Source organism: Castor canadensis, chromosome 9 (assembly GCF_047511655.1).
Source record: "Castor canadensis chromosome 9, mCasCan1.hap1v2, whole genome shotgun sequence".
Classification (NCBI taxonomy): Eukaryota; Metazoa; Chordata; class Mammalia; order Rodentia; family Castoridae; genus Castor; species Castor canadensis.
Window position 1 is genome coordinate 131,602,015 of NC_133394.1, and position 14,428 is coordinate 131,616,442.

Here is a 14,428-nt window from a genome sequence, read left to right on the forward strand (position 1 = left end):
ACATATTATTTAATAAATTAATATGCAATTTTATTAAATACAATAACTGCAGAATTTCCAAAATTAATACTAATATGCCTATTTTTTTTAGATTAAGAAACTATGGCTCATAAAATTATAAGGCTTGCATAAAGTTAATAGTTATAAATGTTAAAATACAGGCATAAACAATTTTTTTTGCTTTGTATAGAACATAGCTTTGCTTTCATATTATCTTTAATTTTTGTCCCTAATAAATATACATTATAATTAGTATAGACACACTGTGTGCCAATATACACATTACATATATTCATTCTTATTAACTTTAACCTCATAAAATTTTAGTAATACTTATATTTAAATATATTTATACATAATCAAAATATATTTTAATTGAGCCAGATGTTATATCTACTTTTGATTATAAAATATCTTTGATTTATTCACATTAAATATTTAAAGCATTAATACAAATCAGTTTTATATTTTGTGCTTGGCCTCAACATTTTTGTACTGTGTTTTTTTCTTTGGAATTCTATTTTGGGAATCATAATAGAACAGGTGACTTCCATAAAGTCACCCTCTTCACATCTAAAGAAAATCATTTCTTTTTATTAAATTTTAAAAGCCCTTTCCTCCTCTATTTTCCCTCCTGTTGTTTTTAGCCATCTCATCTAACTGTAAAATGCCTTCAGATTCCATAGCTAATGCAAAGATATGACAGATTACTGAAAACCACACAACCACCATCCAAAACATGCTACTTTATCTTTTATTAACTTTACTGGCAGCTCTTTAATCTCCAGACACTGTTTATGCCCATTCTTTATTAAAATAAGGCTGATGTATGTAGTTGGATATTTTTATTTATATGTAGTATAAATATAACTTAAAACACTGTAAGGACCTCTCTTTTATTAACTAAGTTTGTAGAAGATATCCCAGAGAACAAGACATTGTAATGCTAATAGCAAATACAGAAAATAAATTCTCATATTGATTGATTTATTTTTTCAGATCTGTGGAAAAACTCACCCATTCTGTGGAACCCTGGGGCAAACAACCGATATAAAAATGCAAACATTTTGAGCCAAAACAAATAAAAACCAGCCTTGCAGCTCTATTTCATTCAAAAAGCTTCCCTTATATATTAGAGCAATCTGGTCTCTAGGAAAGCTTTTGCTGTACTCCCTGAGGTTAAATGACATTACATTTCAACAAATGGAAGACACTATGAGGCCTGAGGTCTGTTCTTGATCAAATATCCAATACTCATTCCATTTATTGTAAACAGGTAAATTCTGGTTAATCCTAGATGGATTGAAGCAGCAAGAAACTTGAATATGCAATTCATGCTGAAAAGACTGCTCCTGCAGGCACACTAAGAAAGAGAAATGGCATCTGTTTTCAGTTTTCTCAGTATTGGCTATAAGGAAGCAGAGGGAGAAAAATATATGTGGATGGACCACAGAGGGAATATCTGAAAATAACTGCTTCTATTTCAATAAGGTTGAAGTTTTAAGTGCAACATGTTGAAACAAAATATTTAAAAAGAGATTGTCCCCAGATTTTCACAAAATCCAAGCTGACTGAACTTACTACTCCTGATAGAAGAGTCAGATTGCTCTTCCAGGTATGCCTGCCCTTCAGAAGAAACCATGGAAAGGCCATGATGCTGGTAGTTTTAAGGTATAGCTTTGGTACTGTGTAAAGAACTTTGTTCTTTATATCAAAGGACTGACACCAAAGATACATGAGGAATTTCAAGGCAGTATCAGAAGTTTGAAGCACTATATAAAAGTAACAATAGCATAAACTGCTTGCCAAGTATTAGCAGATGGTAGACATTACTTTGGGCATTTTAGAATAGGTATTATTAATCTTCCTATATTGTACATCACCAAAGGGAGGTATAAATTTCTAAAGATCTAATATGTAGTATCTAATTTTTAGAGAGCAAGAATGAGTGTTAATAATAGAAAACATGTTCAGAAACAAGCAAATTCCATGCTAAAAGTTAGAGTAAAATGTGCTGAGCCAGCAGCAATTCTGGAAATACAATGGAGGAAATTGGTTGTTAGTAAGTAGATAAACAAAATAAGAGAGCAAAAAAGTGTTGTTCAATAAGGTAGCTGTTTTCACCAGCATAACTTTCCATTCTGCACGGTGTGTACACACATGCACACACACACACACACACACACACACACAAAGAAACACACAAGTAATAGGAAGATGGATATAGATAGATAGAGAGAGAGATAGATAGATAGACAAATGACAAATATATAAAAGTGAGTCAGACCACTAGATGAGTTTATTCTATTTGTTTGAATTTCCTAACAGCATAAAAATAATTGCACAGACGTGAAAGTCATTTACCTGGTCTTTTTATGTTCATGGGTGACCACAACAAACACTGATTTATCTAGAAGTGAATGGTCTCAAGATCTGCAGTCATTCTAAATTTCCTTTTATTCAATATGAATTGATTCCAAGTACTCCTTAGGTAGCTTAATAATATTCTAATCCAAGGAGGCTGGGAAGCTGGGAAAAGATGTTACATAAATTTCTACATCATTGCTTCTATATAACTGTTAATAAGACAGTGTTTTAGTGTTTCTTTTTCTTTTTTCTTGGCATATGTTAACTTGCACATAGTAAGGGATTTCAGATGTCATTTCAAAACATGCATATAATACATATGATTATATTCACCCCCTCTATTACTCCTTCTTATTCCCTCTATGAACGAGATATTTCTTTACTTTTGGGCTTATTTTCATTATTTAATAATAAGGGGTTATGAGGATGATACTGTTAGAATTAAACACTTTAGAGCATGTTAAAAACCCAGGTACATCTTAAAGAACACATGCACAGTGGTTATTAAAAAGCTTCAATGATTTTAATAAACTGGATTTTGATAGTTTCTATTATATTCTAAAGTATTGTGTCACCTTTTTATAAATAAAACAAAATAGAAAAAGAAGATACAAAAGGGAAAGACATGTTGAATGTTGTTATATAGTCAAAAAAATCTATAAACAAGACATATACTGTCATTTGCTTTAACTGAGCTAGATTTAGTGATTATTTGTAGAATTGTAAAGATTTTAGAGTTATGTTCTCTTGAGAACATATTGCCCTACAATTGAAAACAAAATCTTTTTTGAGCACAAAATCAATTAAACTGAGAATATGGGAAATTATAAAGGGAAGACTACAAATAAGAAATGAGCATACAATAAAGGTAAATATTAAATCAATGTTTAAAAGAAGAGAGAAGAAGAAAATGCAAATGTTCCATAGAAATATCCTTGTCACTGGTTATTGCTTAAACATGAAAGATATTTTATTATAACAAATCCAATATGGAGAATATACGTTAAATACCAGATAGACAGCTGATTTTTGAAAGTTGAAGTAGGTTATTATTGCTCAAGGTCTAGCCCTCTCTATTCAGCCACTGCTGAGTAGTAGAGTAAAATTTGTTCTTTTACTTACAAAGGAGTACATTTTGGCTACATGACGATTTTTTATACTTTATAGGCAGATAAGATGGAAATTGAAAGAGTTACTTCAATAACTCTTTTGTTATTGAAGGGGTGAGTAAAGAGGTCTCCCAAATAATGTATTCAAAATATGTAAGTAAAAACAATAAAACAAAATTTTTAGAAAGAGTTACTTATTTCTCTGACTACTTTAGTCACCCAGGAAAAATTAAAATGCTCACTTTGAGTTACATAGAAAAACCCATATTGACACTAAATTAGTATTTTGATGTTGAGTGAATATTTTTGGCTAAAACTTGAGCAGTGAAATTATGTTGACCTTCATTGAGAAGAAATATTGAGTCCAAACTCCCTAAATGTTAACTTTTGAACCAAATTAGTGTTTAGAATGATTATAATAATTTGATTTTTCTGCTAATAGTTTTTGTATAACAGCAGCATATTTGACCTTTTTTAAATGTCAGAAATAATATTTAATATTAATATGCTCCTTAGCCACTTTAAACACTCAGGTAATATTTAATATTAAAAATAATAATCTTGATATTTGTGCTCAAAATGTCATCATATATTGCTTGAAGAATGATTCAATGTCTCTCTAAAATTGATGAATTCAAATATTTCTTCCACAAAGTGGTTGTGGAATTGAAATAGATGAAAGTCATTTATTTTGTAGAAATCAAGAAGAGTCTACAAAACATAAAGTGCAATGAGGCCCAGTTGTATTATGACCATTTTTATTGTGGACCTAATAATACTTTAAAAAATGAACGGTTGGAAAGAAAGAGATATATTATAATAATGTTATCTGAGCTTCTAAGTAAAAATTTCAGGGGAATAGTGTTACAATGGAATTGATGAAGGCATTAAGTAAAATTTCTAGTGACTTTAACCTTTACATAACAAGTATACTTTTATTGTGTACTTCTTTCACTAATTACACTATGATTTGAGGTTGTATATCTATATATAAATTCCAGATTAAAATATTTCTGATGACATATGTCATTTCAGCATCCAGCTTCACCTTATGTAATACTACTTTATATAAGCTGACATATAATATTTTAAGCAATTCATGCAAATTAGTTTGAAATGTCTTTCTCATATGTCTTGTCTACTACTATAAATATTGTATCAGGATACATCCATGTGATACATATATAAAATGTGAATTCATTTTGAGTAGGAAACTTACCACACTCTCTCCAAATGTTTTGACAATTGAGAGAGGACACACGTGACCAACATGGAATACGTGACTTGGTCCATAATAGCTGCTCTGTAGGAAGAAGCATAGATTTTGAAAGGCAACGTTAATAATTTATAAAAATTAAAACATAAAATGACAAGCCAGTGTTTATAACCTGTCTCCTCCATTACTAATTTTATGTATTAAGCAAGATAGTAAGTTTGTATTGCAGAAAGACTATTCTGGTAATAATTGGGAAATTCTACTGAAGAAGGTTTTATGACCATTCAAGTTGTTCACTGCTAGTTTGGGTTCTACATATACCATAGGCTTCACTTTCCCAGCCATGGAATCTGAGTGGAATTATGATAACCACTTCTAGTGGAAGCCATTAAGAGCTAGGGCACAGTGACCACTGTCCCTTCCCTTGCCACTGATTACCATGTTTTCAATTTTGGAGACTGTGTTTAGATCCTCCGTACAGAATATGTGAGTCAATGATGGCTCCTCTGACTGTGCTGTGTAAACATTCAAGGTATTGTCTTAGTGTCCAGGTGGCAGGTAGCAAGAAAAATGATTTTTTTTCTTTTTTATTCATTTATTCACATGTGCATACATTGTTTGGGTCATTTCTCCCCCCTGTCTCCCCCCCACCTCACTTCCAGGCAGAAACTGTTCTGTCCTTATCACTAATTTTGTTGAAGAAAGACATAAGCATAATAAGGAAGACAAAGTGTTTTTGTTAGTTGAGTTAAGGATAGCTATAGAGAAATATTTCTAGCATTGCTTTTGTGTACACATGTGTTACCCATGTTGATTCATCTCTAACTGATCTTCATACTGGTTACTGATCCCCTTCTCATGTTAACTTCTGTTGCTTTAAGGTTTCTGTATTAGTTCCTCTGCAGTGGGGACATCAAATACTTTCATGTTTTGGGTTTTCTACCTATTCCTATATCTCTCATATGTGTTCTCCCCTTGTCATGTGATCCAAGTCCTAGGAAAACATGTTAAACGATGCTCTTATTAGAAACAATTTTATAACTTCTCTGCAGATACTTGGGGTTCAAGTTAATTCAAAGATCTTTGAATTGAATTCAGAAACCAAAGTTTAGAAGTCTGGGGAGCATCGATTATTTGCAACTGGTAAGTAATGTAAACAAAAGAAAGTCAATTAGAACATATGAATGAAGAGCAAAACACAGATTTGTAATTTGAGGAGAATTCTTAGCAAAAAAGTTTAAGGTACAATAATTAAAGCTTTAGAATGAAAAAGAATATTTTAAATTTAGGCTTCAGAGAAGAGTGAAGAAAAGGTTATTATTTTAAACTTAGGCTTCAGAGAAGAGTGAAGAGAAGGTTATTAGACAGGAAAGCTATGTGTGGGAGAAAAGATTGGGAAAAATACAGATAAAATAGCCACCACATCTGGATTTCAGAGTTTCTATAATCTCTGTCCATTATGAATTACTCATACTTCTCATTTATGAATCAAGAAAGGTTTGGAGACTATTTTGTTTAAATACTCCATTTAGCTAGTGAGATTTGTATGGAAGAATAGGTACATGGGCCTGAAGATATCCTGACTTTCTAGATTGTAGATGTCTATATATGTTTCAGAAATCCCATCTTTAGACTGGATCTTGTGACCAAACAGGGATTTGAATCATTGTTCCAGTGTTTACTGAGAATTTATTTGATTTTATAAAGAAATGAGGGCTACATAACTGTCAAAAAATGAAAGAACAGCAATTTCTCACTCACTACAAATCAGTAATGGTCAAATGAGTGGCTTGGGCCCTAGAAGTACTATGTGTTATTGCTGGGGCAGAAGATAATAAGGGACGTTCACAATATTCTTTCCTTTCTTTTACAGAATTGTGATATGCCAATTGTAAATCACGGTCAATTTATAGTCTAAAATAAGGGTTATAGGCCAGGTATGGTGGGATGTGCCTGCAATTCCAGCTATTAAGGAATTAGAGACCAAAAGGAGTATAGTTTGAGGCACCTTTAGTTAAAATTTAGCAAAACTCCATTTCAACAAAATAAACCAAGGATGATGGTAGGTGTCTGTAATCACAGTTATGTAAGAACATGGAAGGCATGGTAGTTTTGAGACTAACCTGGAAAAACACAAGAGACACTATCTCAAAAGGAGCCTAAAACAAAGTAAAATAATTCCCTAGCAAGCACAGGGCACTGAGTTCAAACTCCAGTACTGTTGAAATTTAACAATAATAAATAATAGAGAGTAGGGCTGGGTGTGGTGGCACATTCTGGAAATCCGAGTTACATGTGAGGGAGGGATACGGGGTTTACAGTTCAAGCCCAGGCCAGGCAAATATCTAGGAAGACCCCCAGTAGAGAGACAAGCAGGCATGATGGCCCACGCCTATACCTCAGCTATGTGGAAGGCAGAGGCAGGCAGATTGTGGTCAATGGGTGGCCTGAGCAAGAGCATGAGATGTTATCTGAAAAAGAAACTAAAGCCAAATGTCCTAGGGGTGTGGCTCACATAGTAATAGAAAAGCATTTACCTACATGCGCTTTGCTCATGAAAGTCTATGTAAAGTGCTCAGGGTTGGTGATCCTCCCTGGCTAGGAGTCCTGCGTGTTAATATAAAGAGTGTAGACATTCTGTTCTTACTGGGATTATATCCTAGAATGACATAATATTCTAAAGGAATTCAATCACACTGGTCATTGAGTTTTAGAAGTGGTGAATCAAGGAGTCCAAACATGATATGACAGAAAATGACAGGAAGCAAAAAATTAAGAGTATTGAGGGGCATATGTCTAGATATAGTAAAATTATAGCTATTACCACACTTATTCAGGGAGATATTTCACACATAGGAGTCCATGGTAAAACAGGTATTTTTTAACATTTTTGCAAATATATCTGTATTCTTAACAATTAACTGTAAATTCAGAATGCTTAATTTGGAATTTTTTCTGAATACAATAAAAAGGTGAGATTAAACAAAGAATTTAAGTAATTTGTAGAACATATTCATAAATTGCCAATAACTATATTTGGAGTTGAAACTGCTGGGTTTTAAATCAAAATGCATGGCTTTCTATCTGTAGGTTTATGAATGGTAGAATTGTCACCAGCAAAATATTTATGAAATCATGGTAAGGAATTCAGAAAAAGAAACAAGTGAGGTTTGCAAATATAAGGAAGCATAGGAAATAAAATTGAAATATGGAGACTAATTCTGAATTCACAAAGAAAATAGTATTTACTTTCAAAATTGTAGCCATCAAAATAATTTGAGAAACTATGGTCCAGGGTACTTTAATCTACATATTTGTTAAATCTTCAAGTGTTTATTCCTGAACTTCCTTTAATTTATTGCCTTTTTTTCCATTAAATTATAGATTTGGCTCTTGTGGGAAATACCAGACTGCCCATATAGGGAGAATTGAAAGACAGACATTTCATTAACATTGTAAGTAAACTTGAATTTTAGTATGTTACAAAAATGTCTCAAAATGATGCCTACTTTTGGAGAGGTGGTTGGTGTCATAACATCAATCACTTTTATCAAAAACGTAAATGATGCACATTGTTTAAGCAAAATTAAATGTCAATAAGGAAACAAAGAAGAGTTCAAACTGAATATATTTTGCAATAATATTATTGCAATAATTGACTGAAGGTGGTCTCATATTAAATGATCATCCTAAAAAGGCAGGGACCAAATTAAGATTAAAAGAAAGCCTGTTCTTAAACTTTTACACAAAGGACTATTTTCTTATTTTCCAAAAGTAGAGAAAGTTAAAACCTTTTCCACAGCATTTTGCATTTGCTTGATGGTTATGAAGTTTAAGAATGTAATAAGAAATATACATAATTTTCCTAAAAACATATTCTATTATACATGTGATTAATTTGATAAAAAAAAATCCCACCATGGACACCACTCTGTTTTATTTTAAAAATCATTAAAACAGCTTTATCCATCCTTTTCAAAAGTTGAGTTGTAGCTGAGGGTTTTTTCACCTTCACAAATGCAAGGTGGTTATCAACAATAAACAAACTCAGTCCCAGTGTATTCCAGTCCAAAAGTCATGCACATTTTATTACATAAATACATGAGAATCATAGGTTTTCACTTACTTCATTATTACTAATGAAAAGGGATTTGTTCTGCTGTCACACAGAGATTTCATTCAATTTGTTTCATCAGAAAGATTATTTAAGACAGATGACAGTGAACATTAGGAAGGCAAACTACATACAATTATTAGATATGAAGTTTTGGAAAAGTTAGAGTGCAAATACAGAGGCCTATGTACTTAGCCTAGCAAGCATTGGGCAATGGAACTCACCATGGTGAGAGGTTAAGAGTTACAATTAAGTTAACTGACAGTAAAGGTTATGCATAAACTTTAAAATGCAAACTCCTTGGGACAAGGTGAAATTCACTAGAAAGTTTGCTATTTGGAGACTTAGAATCCAAATCATGTCAAAATATTAATTTGTTTTATTAAACAATGTGTGTAACTACTTCTATGCCACTCTCTGATTACTTGTCTGCTCTTCTCTTGAGTTTTCGTAATTCCTATCCTTTCATAGATATGCTTGTTTTCATGTTCTATGTGTAGGGTTCCTTTCAGAATCTTCTGAATTGGTGGTTTAGTGGTCATGTATTGTTTTAGTTTCTGTTTATTATGGAAGATTTTTATTCCTCCTTCAGTAGTATTTTGAATGGTAGCTTTGCTGGGTAGAGTATGCTACTACTGAAGTTGGTTTCTTTCAATGCTTGAAATATCTCACTCCATGACCTTCTTAGTTTTAAGATTTCTGTTGAGAAATCTGCTGTTATTTTTATGGGTTGACCTTTATATCTTATTTAATTTTTCTGTCTTAAGAGCATTCAATATTCTTTTTTGTTATCTGTGTTAGTTGTGTTAACTAAAATATGCTGTGGAAGATTCTATTTTAGTCAGGACTGTTTGGTATCCTGGAGGCTTCCTGTACCTGAACGGGCATCTCTTTCTTTAGATGTGGGAAATTTTCTGCTACTGTTTTCTTAAATATGTTGCATACAGTTTGCCTTGCACCTCTTCTCCTTTTTTAATGCACATGATTTGAAGGTTTGTTTTTTTGATGGAGTCATAGAGTTCTTGAATATTCCTTTTTCAGCTCTTGAGTTTTCTGTATAAGAATTCTTCTGTTTTTGTCTTTAATATCTATTTTGTCTTCAAGTCCTGAAATTCTGTGGTTTTCAACTGTATTTTTTCTTTGACATAACTAACTTTTTATTTATGTTTGGTTCTTTTTTCTGAGACTTTCTACATTTTTGTTAAACTTCTCTTTCATATCTTTAATTAATCTATTTTCATATCTTTAATTAATCTCCCTTTTTTTTATAATGCTCTTAGTTTCATTTTGGAGTTTATTGAAATCCTTGCTGAGTTCATTTAATTGTTTCTGTGTCTTCTTGAATTTTTTAAGTGTTCTTGTGGTATTTATTGAGTTGTTTTTGTATGTCCTCTTTAAACTCCTCTCTAAGCTTATTGAACATTTTTATCTTCATTCTTCTGAGGTCAGCTACTTGCAGTTCTTCCCCTTCTCTTTACATCAAATCCTCTACTTTGTTATTGTTCGTCTTTTGAGGAGTTGTATTCCCATCTTCTTATTTTCCTCATGTTTTTATTTTGTGCTTTGTTTGTATGTTGTTGATTAATTAGTTGGGGATTTCATTCACTTGTTATCTTTCTTTTGACTTAATTTTGATGCTCTAACTAGTTTAGTTGCTACCTAGGTTTTTGTAATACTTCTATATCCTGACCTGGAGGTATAATTTAGCAAAAAATAAATTCACAAATGCGATACCAATCCAGTTATTTACATAATATATATAAAAAATCTCTAGGTGTTACTATCTATAAACATTGGGTATTGGGGAGATAACAGTTGTTTGGAAAGAGATAGATACTTAATAATTAAAAAGATAGCATTAGAAGAGGAGGGAGATGGGGGATAGGGCAAGGGAAAGAAGAGATGTGAGGTGTAGAGGGTATAGATTAATAAGGCCTTAATGTTTGTAAAAGTATAGTGTATAGTTCAGTCTTGGGTGGGAAGATGCTGTTGTGGGACTTGCAGCAGGATAGGAATGATGGGAGTCAGGTGTAAAGTATGTATAATACACTATTCAGTGAGCGGTAAGTGTAGAGGAGTTTGGGGTAGTGGGGGCACTAGTAGAGGGAGGAGAGGAAGAAAAGAAACAGAGAAAAGAAGAAAAGAGAAGAATAAAATTGAGGAGAGAAAGGAAAGTTGAGCAAGAGAGGGCTAATCAAACTGATATATAGACAGAATGGAAGACGAGGATAGGTAACAATAAATTGAAAATAAAATGAAAAAAGTAAAAATAAAAGTAAACTAAATAAAGTAAATCAGTTCAATGAAAGTTCTGGACTCTCCTTCAATTTCACATCCAGGTGCTGACATTTTTGACAGGGGCTTTCTCAATGTCTCTGTCCCTTCTTAGATTGGTATGCTAGACTGTGTGGCAATGGATGCTGCCCCTCCCTAACAGACAGCTTGGGGACAATCAGCACAGGGTGTTTTAGCCTAGGCCTTCCTTGGTGGGATGGGCCATCTGGTGCAGGTGGGTTCTCTTAAGTGGTCCTTCCAGAGTTGGTTTCTGAGCAGCCACCTGTCCCTTTTGCCTAGAGGGTAAGCTGGAAGGTAGAATTGAGCTTTTTGGTCAGTAAGTTTTCAGCTCACAACTAGTTTCTCTTAAATGGTCAAATGTGGTTTTGTTTCACCAGACTGTAGTTAGGGTACCCCATCCCCACCAATAAATCAGTTGTGTCCCTTTACATAAAGTAATGTACACATTTTATCTCCCTATCTATGTCTTATTACTTCCATTAGAAAATAAAGAAAATGAGGAAGATTTATTGTAGGTTTTCTTCGTAGCTCTACCTCTATTTTCTACAGCCCAATACATATTGAACAGTTACTAAGCATCCCCTATAAGAAAATGAGCAGATTTATAGCAAAAATATTATAGAAGAGGGTGAGTTGAAGTACTGAAAATACTCAATGAAAAACAAAACCAAAATCTGCCACCCAAGAATCCTGTTCCCATTAAAAATAACTAGAAATGAAGCAGTGATAGAAAATTTATAATACAAAAACTGATGGAATTTATAGCCATTAGATTTAAGTGTAAGAAATGTAAATGACATTCATCAAATTAAAATGAAAGAATAATGAGTGTCAATATGAAAACACATTAAGGAACAAACAAAGTGATGAAGGCAAATATCTACAGACAGTCAATACACTATAAAACAGTAATAGTATATAAATCACTTATAAATGTATCATACACTTTAAATTATAATAATATTAATAACTGTGCAAAATTTGTACATCAATACACAATATAAAAATATAGGACTGTGGGTGGTAGGATGCTTGCTGGTATAGACAAGCTCTGTGTTCAATCCTTAGCATTGTAAAGGCAGTGAAATTTGACAATAATTTAGACAAGTAAAAATATAGAAGTTTTCATGTGGTTTAAATTAAGTTGTTATTAGCTTAAAGTAAACTTATAAACCATAATATGTTTTAGGTAAAGTCATGGTATATGTAAAGAAAATGCCTATAGTAGAAATACTTTTAAAAAATGAAAATAATTAAACCACAACTATATAATGTGTTAAGTATAAAATTGAGTATGTAATGTTTTTAACTATATAATGTTTTAGATATCAGGTGCTCTCATGTTGGATATATATCCAAATTTAATAGCAGTAGGAGATATTAACATCTGATTTTTAATAGTTAATGGAACATCTGGGCATAAAATCAGTAAGGAAATAGCAGTCTTGAATGATACTATGCACCAAACAATCAATACTATGAACCTAGTATGTACATACATAATATTCTACCTAACAGCTTAAGATTACGTATCCTTCTGAAGTTCACTTAGAACAATCTCCTGGTTAGATCACGTGACAGGTCATAAAACATTCACACATTGGAGAGGATTCCAATTAAAGCAAGTATTTTTTCTGGCCACAATGAAATAAAAATATAAGTCAGTAACACAAAGAAATAAGAAAATTTTGGTGTTCCTAAGCATACACTCTTGAACAACCATTGGATCAAAGGAGAAATAACAAAACATCTAGAGATAAAATGAAAGTATAATATACTAAAATTTATGGAATGCAGCAAAAGCAGTACAAAGAGATAAGTTTATAGTGATAAACACATATGATTAATAAAGATCTTGAGTAATCTTATATCTCAAGAAAATGGAAAACAAAGCATGAATTATTAAAAAAGTTATAATATAATCTATGTAAAAGTCTATATATAAATGAATGAATAAAGAAAATATTATATATTATTAAATCAATAGGTTCTGGAATTAGAGTAAATGAAATATGTCACAAGTTGAGGATGCTTGAATCAAAATTTTTACAAATAAAATCTGGACAATCTATTACAACTCTTACAAAAATTTATGAATAAGAGATAAAATTTTTATTGTCAATGCATGCTAAAATCATCAAATGAATGAATTGAATGTTTATTTTCAATTTTTTTAATGCTGTTTATCTTTATGGCATTATTCTCCTGGTATTTATAAATCAAGTTTCAGCCAGGTGTGGTGTACAAGCCTGTAATCCTAGCTACTCAGGAGGCAGAGATCAGGAGGATCACAGTTTGAAGCCAGCCCACCACATTTCAACCAATAGGAAATGGGCGAAGTGGCACCTCAGTTACACAGGAAGCACATAGAGAAGGCCATCCAGTCCAGCCTGGACATAAAGTGAGAGCCTATTTCAAAATAACCAAAACTAAAAGTGTCACAGGTATAGAATAAAAGGTAAAGCACCTGCCTGGCAAGATGAGGCCATAAATTCAACCTCTGGAATGTCCAAAATAAATGATTTTGAAAAGCTTCTCTTTCACAATAATCTATAGATTTATTTTGTATTATGATGAATAAATATTGAATATAACCATAACTTTCAGTTCTCTCTGCATTACATTTAGGAATATTTCTTGCATAGTATTTTCTCTGCAGATAACTTTTTTCAGTTCCTAGGTTACTTGCCCATAAGCAAGTAGTCATCACCCTTTCTGGTTAATGGATATTGAAGCACCAGTTATGGATATACCAAGAAAGTTACAGCTTTTAAAAAGAAAGGAAGTAATAGTCTAGGGACATGGCAAGAGCAGAGAAATCAAATAATCCAAATTAGAAGATGAATATTAGAAGTTATTTTTTGTCAAGCTAAGAAAAACAATACATAAATACATTCATTCAATACAAATAATCTAAGAAAAACTATAGTGGATGGATCTTGATTTATTTTTTCCCAGACAAAAATGTCTTCTTAAACTGCTCTCATTAGACACTAAAAATATAAATTACTAATTAAATATCAGAAAAAGATTGTTATTATATTTCAAATGAGTGCTTCCTCTTATAAATTCATTTTGAAGGTGGAAAGTCACTTAACAGAACATAATGTAGTTCATTATGGGGAAATGCTATTTAATTATAGTGATTCAGTCTCTGTAAAAGGAAGAACTTCCTTAGAGAGAGCATGTATAATGAGCTATCAGTACAATCATGTTGGATCTATCTGGATTTCAAAGTGATTTACAGGATTAATAAAACTTTGAAAAAATTGAATAATTTCCTGAAAATGAAACCATTGGTCCATGTTGTGCACAGCCAAAACATTT